Source organism: Panthera tigris, chromosome D3 (assembly GCF_018350195.1).
Source record: "Panthera tigris isolate Pti1 chromosome D3, P.tigris_Pti1_mat1.1, whole genome shotgun sequence".
Lineage (NCBI taxonomy): Eukaryota > Metazoa > Chordata > Mammalia > Carnivora > Felidae > Panthera > Panthera tigris.
In genome coordinates this window covers 8,240,365-8,255,387 of record NC_056671.1, presented here as the reverse complement: position 1 = coordinate 8,255,387, position 15,023 = coordinate 8,240,365, and the positions used below count along the sequence as shown (strand labels likewise).

General features: G+C 39.9%; 1 protein-coding gene across 2 annotated transcripts in view; it reads right to left on the bottom strand.

The window, feature by feature from the left end:
• Positions 1-15,023, bottom strand: part of ATP2A2 (ATPase sarcoplasmic/endoplasmic reticulum Ca2+ transporting 2) — a 58,397-nt gene that overhangs the window by 24,485 nt on the left and 18,889 nt on the right. The window lies entirely within an intron of this gene.

Genomic DNA, 15,023 nt, shown 5'->3' with positions numbered 1-15,023 from the left:
CAACTCTGTAATTCATGTTCGTGTTTCATAGAGATAAATCTGTCTCCAAACAAAACAAATTTTAAGGGAAATACATAGCCTGTATACAGCACAAATATATCAAAATCTGTTAAATTAAGTAAGATCAACTTATCCTTAGGGTTAGAAAAACTCTTGCTAGACAGATAACAGATTATCCCATCAGAAAAGCTAAGATATCACGAATAGGTAACAAACGTCTCAAAGACACTAAAAAAAAATCTCACTTGTAAGAGTAACGAGAAATGGAAGCAGGAGACACCACTTTTATTTTATTTTTTTTATTTTTTATTTTTTAATATATGAAATTTACTGTCAAATTGGTTTCCATACAACACCCAGTGCTCATCCCAAAAGGTGCCCTCCTCAATACCCATCACCCACCCTGCCCTCCCTCCCACCCCCGAGACACCACTTTTAAAACTATCAAATTGACAGACAATAAGAGTTGAGAAAATGTACCAAGTATGCAAGGATGTATAAAAAACAGGGATTCTTACAGGGTGGTGACTCTAATGTCTGAAAATTTTCATTTAAATAAGGAAAAAAAAATATCAGTGTCATAAATCACTTGGAGGCAAGTGCCTGAGCAGAGATCAATGAAATGCTGTGTTAGTACACAGTTAACAAGGACAAATTAAATGCATGTAATGTCAGTGAACATTCTACGTAATATTAACAGTCCATTTAGTGTGTAATTCCACTCTGGTTCCAGACTTTGTGCCCACCTTCATACGCTGCTGAGTATGAAGAAAAAACTGTTACAAAATCTCTGGAGGGCAATTCGGCACTATATATCAAAACTGCAAAGCACAATCTTTTTTTTACACCACGTATTCCACTACAAGGAATTTACTCTTCAGATAGGCTCATACGGAATGTAGTTAGTCACAGCATAGTTTTTTATTAACAGTAGAAAGATAAGACAACTCCATTCATGCTAAAGTGAAAATTTCCTCCTTAGGTATACTGTATATTAAGGGGGGGGGGGGGGGGAACATGAGTGTGAAACATCACTTATAGACAGCTACCATTCATAAGGGAAATACCTCTGAGAAAGGGTCACAAAATGTTAACGTAGGGGTTACCAGCATGGTGGATAGAGGGAGACTTTTCACTTTGTACCCTTGGGTATCTTTTGAAATTTGATTTATCAAATAAGTGAATAAGCCTTTTGAAATTCACCCCAAGGGGCGCCTGGGTGGCTCAGTCTGTTGGGTGTCCAACTTCGGCTCAGATCATGATCTCCCAGTTGGTGAGTTCGAGCCCTGCTTCGGGCTCTGCGCTGACAGCTCAGAGCCTGGTGCCTGCTTTGGATTCTGTGTCTCCCCCTCTCACTGCCCCTCCCCCACTCACACTCTCTCTCAAAAAATAAACATTAAAAAAAATTAAAAAAAAAATTCACCTCAAGAGGATCTTTAAGTCAACACAGTCTTCTTCACTAGGCCAAAGAGCTCCTTTAACAGCTCTTTTAAAGGGCTCACATCTCTAGTTTGTATAAAGTAAATGCCACATTGCAGATATAGGAACAGATAAAGCCACTGTTTCACATGGGCCTGGAGAATAGTGTCCAGCACACTGTGGGTGTTCAAATACTGTTGAATGAGGACATATCAGTACCAAAGCAACTGGACATTAAGTGTACAACAGCTTTTCCTGACCTTCTAAAAGGTAACTAAGGGGGGGGTGCCTGGGTGGCTCAGTCGGTTAAGTGTCCAACTTTGGCTCAGGTTATGATCTCAGGGTTTGTAGGTTCGAGCCCCACATCGGGTTCTGTGCTGACAGCTCAGAGCCTGGAGCCTGCTTCAGATTCTGTGTCTCCCTCTCTCTCTGACCCTCCTCGGCTCACACTCTGTCTCTCTCTCTCTCTCTCTCTCTCAAAAATAAACATTAAAAAAATTAAAAAAAAAAAGGTAACTATGGTAGTTTTGGAAGTCTGATATAAGGAGAGCTAAAAATTAGAAGAAATATAGTCTCCCCTAGCATTACATATAGTATTTTTAAGTCAAATGTTCATTTTCCATACTTACTCTACAAACTGAATTTTAATTGTCACTGGTTATATACAAACTGGCAAAATAGCTTTTCTGTCCAAGGAGACTCATTTTATTTGTCAAACACCTACCACTTAGCTCTGGTTTTTCTGCCTTTCAGAGCTTTGAAGTTCAGGAACAGTTGGTTTGCTTTTTGACCTCTAGTTCATTAAACCACCCTGTAGCCTAACTAGGGAATGTGGTCACAAAGGGGCACAGAAACAGACTGTCAGTATATAATCTCAAGAGACAAGGATCACCCTTGCATTTGACTGCAGGGACACATTAAGTTAAAGTGAAACTCCTGCTGGAAATGCTTATGCAACAAACAGCAATATTCCCCAACTGAATAAACGAGAACCTTTCCTCTTAATTCTGTTCCTGCTACAATAAGTAACCATATATAACTAAACTTCAATGGCCTAACAACAGCTCAAGTGCTCCATCAAGATAAAAATTTGAAACCAATTAAAATTTTTTACAGTAGGGGAGCCAGGGTGGCTCAGTTGGTTAAGTATCAGACTTCAGCTCAGGTCATGATCTCATGGTTTATGAATTCGAACCCCACATCGGGCTCTGTGCTGACAGCTCAGAGCCTGGAGACTGCTTCAGATTCTGTGTCTCCCTCTCTCCCTGCCCCTCCCCTGCTCACACTCTGTCTCTCTCTCTCTCAAAAATAAAGATTAAAAAAAAATTTTAATAAAAATTTTACTGTATTATTTCTGAATGTCACAATTAATTCGATCACATGTGATCCTGAACATGAAAAGAATAGGGGCACCTGGGTGGCTCAGTTGGTTAAGCATCTGACTTTGGCTCAGATCATGATCTTGCGGTTTGTGAGTTTGGGCCCTGCATCTGGCTCGGTGCTGACAGCTCAGAGCCCGGAGCCTGCTTTGGATTCTGTGACTCCCTTTCTCTGCCCCTTCCTGGCTCACTCTCTCTCAAAAAATAAATAAATGTTAAAAAAAATTTTTTTTTTAAAGAAAAGAATTATAAGGTTCAATCATGAGCATAGGACTCTAAATGGAAAATTTACTTGAAAATGGTTCTTGGGGCACCTGGGTGGCTCAGTTAGTTAAGTGTCTGACATTCTTGATTTTGGCTCAGGTCATGCATGGTCTCATGGTTTGTGAGTTCAAGCCCCACAACAGGCTCTGTGCTGGCAGCACAGAGCCTGCTTGGGATTCTGTCTTCCCTGTCTCCCCCTTCCCCGCTCTCTTTCTCTCTCAAAATAAATTAAAAAAGGAAGAAAGAAAGAAAAATGTTTCCTGCTGTCAGAGGCAATTTATGTCATGGTCCTACAGGAGCAAAAAAATGTCTAACATGGCATAGAGGTCCCCACAATCTGTAAGTACTCTGACACTTCGGTCTCTATAACAGCTGAACATATACCAGCAATTTAGTTATTTATTTATTTATTTATTTATACATACATACATACATACATACCAGCAATTTAAAAGAACACTTCATTTTATGTTAAAAGTTGAATCCTGTTTTTCTAGTTCAACAATTTCACATATAAGCCCTAGTTCATACTTTTTTGAGAGAGACGGAGACAGAATTCGAGTGGGGGAGGGGCAGAGAGAGAGGGAAACACAAAATCTGGAGCAGGCTCCAAGCTCTGAGCTGTCAGCGCAGAGCCCAATGCAGGGCTCAAACTCATGAGCTGTGAGATCATGACCTGAGCCAAAGTCGGCCGCTCAAGCGACTGAGCCACCCAGGCGCCCCGGAATCAATACTAAATATATGCAGCATTAAAAATTATACTCATTCTGATGGAAGCAGAGTGTAGTATGTTAAAAGTGAAATAAATCAGTCAGCGAAAGACAAATATCCTATGATTTCACTCATACATGGAATTTAAGAAACAAAACAGGTGAACATAGGGGCATAAACAGGGTTGCCAGAGGTTGGGGGGATGGGCTAAATGGGTGATGGGCATTAAGGAGGGTATTTGCTGTGATGAATACTTGTTACATGTAAGTTATAAATCATTAAATTCTACTCCTGAAACAAACGACAACAAAAAAAACAAACACAGGTGTGCATGTATACACACACACACACACACACACACACACACACACACACATTCTTGAACTCACCCAACCGTGAGATTATGACCTGATCCAAAGCTGGATGCTAACTGAACCACCTGGGTGCCCCCGAAGGTCTATATTAAATACATGAAGGTCGGGGCGCCTGGGTGGCTCGGTCGGTTAAGCGTCCGACTTCGGCTCAGGTCATGATCTCACGGTCCGTGAGTTCGAGCCCCGCGTCAGGCTCTGTGCTGACAGCTCAGAGCCTGGAGCCTGTTTCAGATTCTGTGTCTCCCTCTCTCTCTGCCCCTCCCCTGTTCATGCTCTGTCTCTCTCTGTCTCAAAAATAAATAAACGTTAAAAAAAATTAAAAAAAAAAATACATGAAGGTCATTTCTTTGCTGTACAGAAATTATATGGATATACACTTAATTGTTGGCTAAATATTTAGGAATGACTCAAATGTCAAATGCTAGTGGAACAGATGACCTGGGAAGCCCTTAAAAACTGACCTCCTTTTCTCAACTTTTCTTGGTTCTGATAACAGGCATTCTAACTGGGGGGCAATTAAATATTTAGGAGCTAAAACGAAAGATCACCTGGGAGCCTTTTATAAACTATACACTCTCAGAAACTACTCTTCAAGAGTCTGGTTTAATGCATTTGGCTTGGGGTCCAGGAATCCACCTTTTAAAAAGTTCTCCAAGGGTGCCTGGGAAGCGTCTGACTTCAGCTCAGGTCACGATCTCACAGTTCGTGGGTTCAAGCCCCGCGTCAGCTTCCTGGAGCCTGCTTCGAGTTCTGTGCCCTCCTCTCCCTCTGCCCTTCCTCCACTCACCCTCTCTCTCTCAAAATTAAACGTTATAAATAAATTTTTTAAAAAAGTTCTCCAAACACTAAAACAAAAAACAAAAACAAACAAAAGGAAACAAAACCCAAAAAACCTAAGAAGAAACAATCACCACCATGCACAATAACTGGAGTCACAGATCCCATGAAGGGCTTGTTCAGAACAGCCTACTGTGTGCTGCATCTCATGTACCAAGTATGCCAGCTCTAGGCCAAGAGGACCTTAAGTCCTCCAACACCTGAGAAATTTATCATCTTAAAGTTCTACATTTCATTGTTTTCATCAAAAACTATCTCTAACGAAAGGAAGCATAACTCCATAACAAAGCATCAGTCCAAACTGGTGTTCCTCAACACCTGCTTTGTTCACCAGTATCCTCTTAGCTAGAAAACCCCCCACATCATCTTGATCAACCCTCAGTTTAGTCAGGAAACTAAAGCCAGAAGTAAAAGGAGTCTTGCCTAAGGAACCTCAATTAACGAAAGACTTCTTTTAACCTGCTATGTGACTCTGCTTTACGCTTTTGTTTGTAATAATCAATACAGGATTCAATCTATTAGGACGCACACTCTCTAGGGAAGCAAAAGAAGATTCAATTGATACTTTTCAAATTAAGACATGATTATTTTCCTTGTCCGCTGGCTTCTATGAATTTCAGACAGAGGGTTTTGTGTGTGAGGAGCAGGCAGTGCTGTTCCTGATGATCGCACCCAGTGATATTTCCCTGATGGAGCATGTCAATGCCCTTAACGGCAAGTGGTAGTGGAAAATTCTTACTCTTGCCAAGGGGATGCTCTGCAATTTTCTCCTCTGAAAATTTTTTCCCCGTCTCTTAGGTTGTGGTGGTGTAATAAAAGAATAAACTGTTAGAAATACCTTCCATTTGTTTAACCTCTGACACTTTTCAGATTCAGCTCTTGGCTTCATAAGTCCATCGGTCTTTAACCTGCTACCACAATAGGGATTTCTACTCTGAAAAAAATCCTCCATGTATAATTAATACTAGCTCACCAAGAATGCAAGTAAAAGTCAAAGGAAATTACTCTGCCACATTTTAGAAATGAACGCAAACTTCCTTTATCTTAAAACCTAGAAAGGAATGTAATCCATGGTACTTAAACGATGTTTACATCACTATGTCAAAAATAAATACAGATGGGGGCACCTGGCTGGCTCAGTGGGTGGAGCATAGGACTCTTGATCTTGGGGTCATGAGTTCAAGCCCCACGTTGTATGTAGAGATTACTTAAAAAAAAAATTAAATATTTAAAAATAAACAAATACTGATGGTTAAATCAGCATTACTCAGAAAAGGCCTTTTTATGAACTAGTTCTATGAAGGGGAAAAAAAAATCTAATTTACTGAGGCAAATTCTACCGGCTATTCAAGTCTTTTCTAAAAAAACTATATATAAGATCAGAAATTATCGCCTAAATACCACTATTGTTTTTTAGTTTATTTTTTTGATATACATGTTTATCTCTATTTATTTAATGTTTATTTTTGAGAGAGAGCGAGAGCGAGAGAGAGCGAGTGAGCACGCATGCATGAACAGGGGAGGGGCAGAGAGAGAGGGGGAAACAGAATCTGAAGCAGGCTCCAGGCTCTGAGCTGTCAGCACAGAGCCTGACGTGGGGCTCAAACCCATGGACTGTGAGATCATGACCCGAGCCCAACCGACTAAGCCGTCCACACGCCCCTCGTTTTTTACTTTAAATGGCTCCTAGGAAAAGCAAGCTGTAATAGAATTAACCTAGATTAAACATTTAACTATGACTTAAATATTTTCATTGTTCTGATTTGAGTCATCAATTTTATAGTTGGGCAAAGTGAATGAAATTCCTCACTTGAGGAGTCCACTTGCCTGCTTTCTCCAGACCTCAGGGTAAGTAGGGAAGGAACACTACAAATCACCATAGTACACTAAGTTTGCTTCCAGTCCATTTGTTCAAAGTATTATCTATGATGGCTTAAAATGCAAATGTAGGGACACCTGGATGGCTCAGCTGGCTAAGCTGGGGACTCTTGATTTCAGCTCAGGTCATGATCCCAGGGTAGAGGGATCGAGGCCTGCGTAGGGCTCTGTGCTGAGAGTGGAGCCTGGTTAAGAAGATTCTCTCTCCCTCTGCCCTCTCCCATGCTTGCACCCTCTCACGCTCTCTCTTTAAAAAAAAGGGGGGGTGGAGGGGTGAGTGCCTGGGTGGCTCAGTCGGTTAGGCGTCTGACTTCAGCTCAAGTCATGATCTCACGGTTTTAAGATTAACCCGTGTTGGGCTCCATGCTGGGCATGGAGCCTGCTTAAGATGATCTCTTTCTCCTCCTGCCCCTTCTCTCTCAAAAAATAAAATAAAAAATAAAAAAGTAATGCAAATATTATAGTCTCTTATTTAAAATGTTTAAATACCTTCTTCCTCCCAGAACTGAGATCAAGTCAGTATCTTAAAGGTGGTTTATAGCACCTCCCAGGGCCCAGCTGCTGCTTGCTTCTTACCACTTTCCTCTCCCTCTAACCTCCAACACAACGGTCTCCAATTCCTCAAAGCTCTTTCTGAGTCTTCATACACCCTCTTCTCTGCCACCTTGCCCCACCCCGAACAGCGAGGCATTCCTCAAATTCCCATTTTAGGTTGGCATCCCTTTCGATGCGCCCACAGAGAGCTGTTCTTTCCTTTCCGGACACGCTCACATACGTGCTCAGTAAGTCTTCCCATTATTACACCAAAAGCTCCATGAGGCACGCACTCAGTCACTGTGCATTTCCTAGCCCCGAGCACTGTGCTGGCACACAGTGGGTGCCAGATAAATATCTGTTAACAAATAAAATACTTGCACACATTATTTCCTTTAATAAACAAGCATCAGAGACTTATGATAACTATCAAGTTGAAGAATGTCACAAAGGGAGGAACAATGAAGAGAGTCAAGACCAAAGAGATCTCAGACTTGGTTAAGCTGAATGAAGAAACAAGTGATTGTTACTTAAATTTTACATTTAGACTAAAAACAAAACAGAACATGTGTGCTAGCACAGATTAGCTAGAGGTGGAGGGGAAAGAGCACATGTGAGAGTAGGGTTTTAGCTGGTAGAGCAATGAAGGTTGCCAAAGAAGTGTCCCTAGTCTGTAAAAGCAGAAGAGCGTCTCGAATATCAACCAGACTCCATTTATGTAACAGCATTTACATCTGAGCACCAAAGAAAACCATCAAGATGGTAAAGGGTTTGAAAATAATTACATGAACAGCTGAAAGAGCAAAAACTAACTTGGAAATAAACTTTTAGCATCCTCACACCGTTTGCACTCCAGACTCCCTGCTCCACCCCAACTGCCACCTGCTACTGGACAAGCTGCAGTGGGTCTGAGTTCTGGCGAAGTTCCCTTCTAGTTCTCTAAAGGCAATGAATTTACCTTCCCCTACCTAACAGGCCATCATGGGAGGAACCATCAAACTTCTGTGTGACTACAAAGTGAAAACTAACGTGGAGAAGAGACAACTACATTTTAGCTATTAGTAAGGATTGTTTTATAATAAAACTGATTAAAAATGGCATGGCTGGTCCTAAGGAGCCAGGTTTCCAGTTACTAGAGGTGGGAGATGATGCTCACTCAGTACATGCTGCTGACGCAGTCCATCACTAAGCTCACAGTACACAGCATCCAGCACATCCCCTGACTTTTCTCATTATTACAGAAGTAAAGCCTGCTTTTAAAAGGTGAAAACCCATTCCTTACTCCTCTCATCAAAATAGACACCAGCTGTTAGACGTCTTTATCTGCTAGGTATTTCTCTATGGATAACACTTATTAAAACTTTATTAAAATAGAAATCATAGGGGCGCCTGGGTGGCTCAGTTGGTTGAGCATCCAACTTCAGGTCAGGTCATGATCTCGCAGCTCAGGAGTTCAAGCCCCGCACCAGGCTCTGTGCTGACAGCTCAGAGCCTGGAGCCTGCTTCGGATTCTATGTCTCCCTCTCTCTCTGCCCCAACCCACTCACATTCTGTCACTGTCTCTCTCAAAAATAAACATTAAAAAAATATATCTAAAAAAACAGAAATCATAAACCTCTTCCCTTTATATATGCTTATCTGTCTTATGCTTTTTTAATGGCTGCATAGTTAATAACATACACTAAACTTTGGAGAATGCTTGGTTATTCTATACCAAGCACTACTATAAGGGGTTTATGGGTTAAGAACAATCTTCATGATTCTAAAAGGTGTGATTCTCTTCTTTCCCAGTTTACAGATGAAGAAATGGAGGCACAGAAAGCTAAGGTCACAGTGTTTATATCCACACCACACACTAAATCAGTCACTATTTTCATGGCCATCTAAGCATTTATAATTTTTCCCATTACAATGTTCTATGCCGAACATCTTTGTGTATGGAGATTACTTCTGGAAGATAGACTCCTAGAAGCAGAATTTTCTCACAAACATATACTCCACCAAATTTAATTCCTGCCATTTCCTAATACTTTCAATCTTGTATTTTTCTGAGCATTAGTAACAATCAGCACCTTATTTTCCTAAATTCTTTTATCTTCAAGATCAAAGTTTTTAACAAAAAAAATCAACATCGTTCTACATTTTTACATAGTCAAATCTGGTGATCTTGGCAGTTCTGTTTCACACTTAGGAAACATGTTCCCTATACTATGTGGTTTCTTCTAAGTTTTCCAAAATCTTAATCACAGTGACACGGATGGAGCTGGCACTTACTGGTACTGTAACTACCACTGAGTCATGGGGAATGGAGAGGAGGTAATTACAGGAAATCAGGAAATGCCAGCCCCAGGAGATTCAGGTAAAGCTTCAAAATCAACTAGTCCATTGTGATCTGATGGTCAGAGAGACCTGAGTTCCTTATTTCTCATGGTTCCTAGTCTTAGCTACCCTGACTAATGAATGAAGGGCCCTAGGTCTCAAAACTCTGCTTCTAATATATCCGAACTGATTTCTGTTAGATTATTTGCTCTTCTGCTTATGTACAATTATTTAAGATTAAGAACATTTCTGATTGTAAAACTGAACTAGGACTTACAGGAACAACTAAGATCATGATTTCTACATTATCTGGTTGCAGAGGCTGAGACCAATACCTCTAGCTAGCCTGGTTTTCCTACCCTCACTGCAAAACAATTCCATATGGGGGAAAAGGCTACACAGCAAACCTGCTCACCACCTTATTTGGTCATACATTTTTGCTTCTCCTTCTCTGATCCATGTTTATCATTTTAGAGCATTTGGTTTTTTTGTTTTTTGGGTTTTTTTTGTAAGTAATCTCTTCTCCCAACATGGACTGACACTCATGACCTCAAGATCAAGAGTCACATATTCTATCAACTGAGCCAGTTAGGCACCTCATGTTATCATTTTAGAAACAGGTGAAAACTTTTTAACAATGTTCAGCAATACTATGTAAACTGCTTAACAAGACAATATTTTACTTAATTACACCACTTAACTGTACTTCACTGCACCCCCCATTTTTATTAAGATCAACAGATCACCCTATATAAGCTTAAGGTGTACAACATAATGATTTATGTATAAATTGCAAAACGATTACTACAGTTAGGTAACATCCATCAGCTCACATAGTTACAATTTCTTCCCTTGTGGTAAAAGCTACTTTTAGCAACTTTCAAACATACAATATAGTATCGTTAACTACAGTCATCATGCTGGATAGTACATCCCCTGAACACTTGTCTTATAACTCGAGTTTTGTACCTGCCGGCCACCTTCACCCAATTCCTTCACTCCTGCCCCTGGCAAACATCAATCTGATCTGTTTCTAGGAATTTCAGATTATAATTTTTTTAATTCTACATATAAATGAGATCACACAGTATGTCTTTCTCTGACTTATTTCACTTAGCACAACACCTCAAGGTCCATACATGTTGCAAATGACAGGATTTCCCTTTTTTTTTTTTTTTTATGACGGACTAATATTCCACTGCATATTAACACATTTTCCTTACCCGTTCATTCATCAACATTTAGGCTGTTTCCATGTCTTGCCTATTGTAAACAGTGCTGCAAATAACATGGGGGTACAGTTATTTCCTTGGGATAGTGATTCCCTTCCTTCAGATATACCCAGAAATGGAATTGCTGGATCATATGGAGTACGTACTTTAAAAAACCACATAACTAGATCCTTAAGTGGATTTCTGCAGAGAAGGGCAAATGAACCCCCCCGAATTGCATGCAAAATTTTGAATGGGCCTCTGGGAAGATTTCATCAATTCTCAAAGGGACTGTGATCTAGAAATGATTAAGAACTACTGTGCTATGCTTCTCAAAATGTGGTTCACCTAAGAGCTTGGTAGAAATGCTGAATAACCAGGCCCCACTCCAGACCTACAGAATCAAAATCTGCACTTTAACAAAATCCCCATGCACATAAAGTTAGTGAAACACTGCTCTAAGCAGCTGGCCAAATCTGAAGGCCTGTTTTTGTTTTTAAAAGAGCCCTGAAGACAAGAATGATTTTTACATTTTTAAAGCCTTAAAGGAAAAAAAAAAAAAAGATTTTTCTACAAAGACTGTTTGGGGCTCACAGAGTCTCAAATATTAAAAGGCACCTGGGTGGCTCAGTTGGTTAAGCATCCAACTTAGGCTGAGGTCATGCTCTCACGGTTCGTGGGTTCAGGCCCTGCATCGGGCTCTGTGCTGACAGCACCTGGAGCCTACTTCGGATTCTGGGTCTCCCTCTGTCTCTCTGTTCTTCCCCTGCTTGCACTCTGTCACTCTCTCTCCAAAATGAATCAACGTTAAAAAAATACAAATAAGAATTAAAAAAATTAAATTAAAATAAAATAAAATGGCTCTGTACACACACACACGTGCGCGCGCGCACACACACACACAGAGTTTGCCAACTCCTCTGTTCTACAGCACAGAATTGGTCACTTGGGTATTTGTGTTAGGGAGCTTGGCAGTTATGGATTAAGTGTTTGCTGAATGTTCAGTCAGACTACTCCAATCCTTTTTTTTCTAAAAGCCAAAGTACACCTGGATTCACAGCCCAAGTTAACAAATGATAAGGCCACGTTATCAGAATCAGACATCTTTTAGAGCCAGAAAGCTCCTTTAAAAAGTCTACTCCAATTACCCAATTCTGTAGAGGTTAATCTGTCCAGCTTCATGCAGAATTAGAATAATAATTTGGGTCCTTCAGTGAATCAGTCATCTTTGAATTTTACAATTTTGTCTTTTCTTTCCCTCAACTGCTTAGAAACAACACTACTTCACAGGGGTTACTAATTTCCATGGCTGCAAGATGACTATCAAAAGTGAAACTTTTCTTCCTACAAATATTTAGTTACCAAGTTAAAGAATTAGTTTTTTTACTGAGTAAATCCTGAAATTGCTGGCACTACTGAGCGTTGACTTTTCATTTTAAGAAATAGAAAATCGATCTCCTTAGGAGCTAAAGCAAATGTAATTTCACGTTAAGAATGTGTCATTTCTATCATTTACATAATCTTAAAGTAGGATTTGCTCCAGAGTATACTACAGGACAGGAATCATCTAAGGGTATTTATGTCTTTGTACTGTTCGCCAACTCCGGGTTACCAAGATACATAAGGTTTGTTTTTAAACAATCCCGAAAACAATAGCCTGGAGAGTCAATAAATAACCTACTCCCCAGGCATACACTGGGACCCCCAAAATTCTAAAGTTAAAAATTTTATGACTATCATAGCTTGAATCACTTTGATAAGCAGATAATATAGAAAGCTTAAAAAACACCATGGCTTCAGAAGATGAAAATGTGGGTAACTATCTCCATTTTTTAACTTGCTGAAGCAATTTTATTTGGCTCCTATATTCTAGATACCTCTTAAGCATCGCATATGCTATGCATGCTTACACAATGTCTGCTTGGAAAGACTATTAGCTGGTATAGCAACATATATTTAATTTCCTCAATTCCTACATCTCTCCCTCAAAATGCCTCTTGGTCCAGCCTAACCTTCAGAAAGTTCAGCAAAACCACTCTATAGTCTCCCAAAAGCTAGCAGAAAGAACTTTATCATCTAAATTTAGATGATCCTTATATCCAAAAACTGACTACAAAAAGGTCTCTTTCTACAAGTATTCAAATAGCAACTCCACATTTGCTGTCACCTACAAGATATTTCACAGTATTTTCCAGTGTTTTTCAATTCATCAAAGAATTCCTCAAACTTAATTTCCTAATTTAAAGCATAAAAGTTACCAAGTATAAAACCACAATTCATGCCATTTATCCCTTCAGGCTATGTAGAGAGTACACTGGCACTGCCAAGGCCACCTGGCAAGAGATAATCTCGACGTACACTTAGAATTCAAATTGTTCATCTCTATAGTTTCACAGAACCAAATTATTGGGCTAAATGACAAATGACACAATTAGACTACTAACCTAATAAAAGTAGAAGTTAAAAAGCCTCAACATGTATATTTTTTAAAAATAAACACTTATTTATCTGGCTCAGGTAAAGCAGTCACAGGAAGTTTTTCCTAAACGTTCCACACAACTCACCGTAAATGTCTAAGAATTACAGCCTGCCCAATTCAATGACCCACTGCTTCTAGTAATTCAGCAAAACTGCAATTTTTTTTTTTTTAATGTTTATTCATTTTTGACAGAGAGAGAGAGAGAGAAACACAGAGCATGAGCAGGGGAGGGGCAGAGAGAGAGGGAGACACAGAATCCAAAGCAGGCCCCAGGCTCGGAGCTGTCAGCACAGAGCCCGACGTGGGGCTTGAACTCACAGACTCTGAGATCATGACCTGAGCTGAAGTCGGACGCTTGACCGACTGAGCCACCCAGGCGCCCCAAAACTGCAATTTCTAATTTGGACACGGATATACAACCACCATGAAAAGTTACCAAACAAAAATATACTGACAACCTAAAAATTAAATTGTGATTGGGCTTCAACATGATTAAAATAATCTACAAAAGCCACAACTAACACCAGACTTCATGACAGAAGACGGTTTCCCCCCTATGATCAGGAACAAGACAAAAATATCTGCTCTTGTCACTTCTATTCAATACTCTACTGGAAATTCTAGCTAGGGCAATTACACAAGAAAGAGAAATAAAAGGCACCCATACTGGAAAGATGCAAATGTATTTGTTTGCAGATGACACGATCTTTTATATACAGAAAATCTTAAGGAGCTCCTGAAAAACTACTAGGATTTCCGCAACATCGCAAAGTATTAGAGCAATACGCAAAAATCAATTTTACATTATTAAAGAAAAATCTGAAAATGAAATTGTGACAATTCCAATTACACATACCTTCCAAACACAAAAAAAGCATAAAATACTTAGAAGACTTGTACACAGTGAACAACAGAATGCTTAAATAAATGGAAAGACATCCTATGATCACCAAGTAGCACTTTCCTGCATTGGAAGATTTAATGTTGATGGCCATATTCCCCAAACCAATCTATACAATCAGCATAATTCTTATCAAAACCCAAAGTTTTATTTTGAAGCTGATCTTGAGAGAGGCAGACACAGAATCCCAAGCAGGCTCCACGCTCTCAGTGCAGAGCTCAATGCAGGGTTCAAACTCACAAACCGTGAGATCATGACCTGAGCCAAAACCAAGAGTTGGACACTCCAATGTCTGAGCTACCTAGGTGCCCCTGGATGAATTCTGAAAAGAAAACACACACTAAGTGAAGAAGGCAGTTTCAAAAGGCCATATATTGTATGGTCGCATTTGTATGCAATATCCAGAACAGAACTGTGGTTGCCAGGGCCTGGGGGCAAGGGGCAGGTGAAGCGACTGCTAATGGGTATGAAGTTTTTTTTAGGGGATGAAAATGTTCTGAAATTAGATAGTGATGATGACTGCACAACTCTGAATATACTAAAAACCACTTAACTGTACACTTCAAAAAAGTGAATGTTACTGCATGCGAATTACATCTCAATAAAGCTGTTTAAAAAACATTGTGGGTACCTGGGTGGCTCAGTCAATTGAGCACCTTGATTTTGGCTCCTCCCTTCACTCTCTTAAAAAAAATTAATTAATTAAAAAAAAAAAAA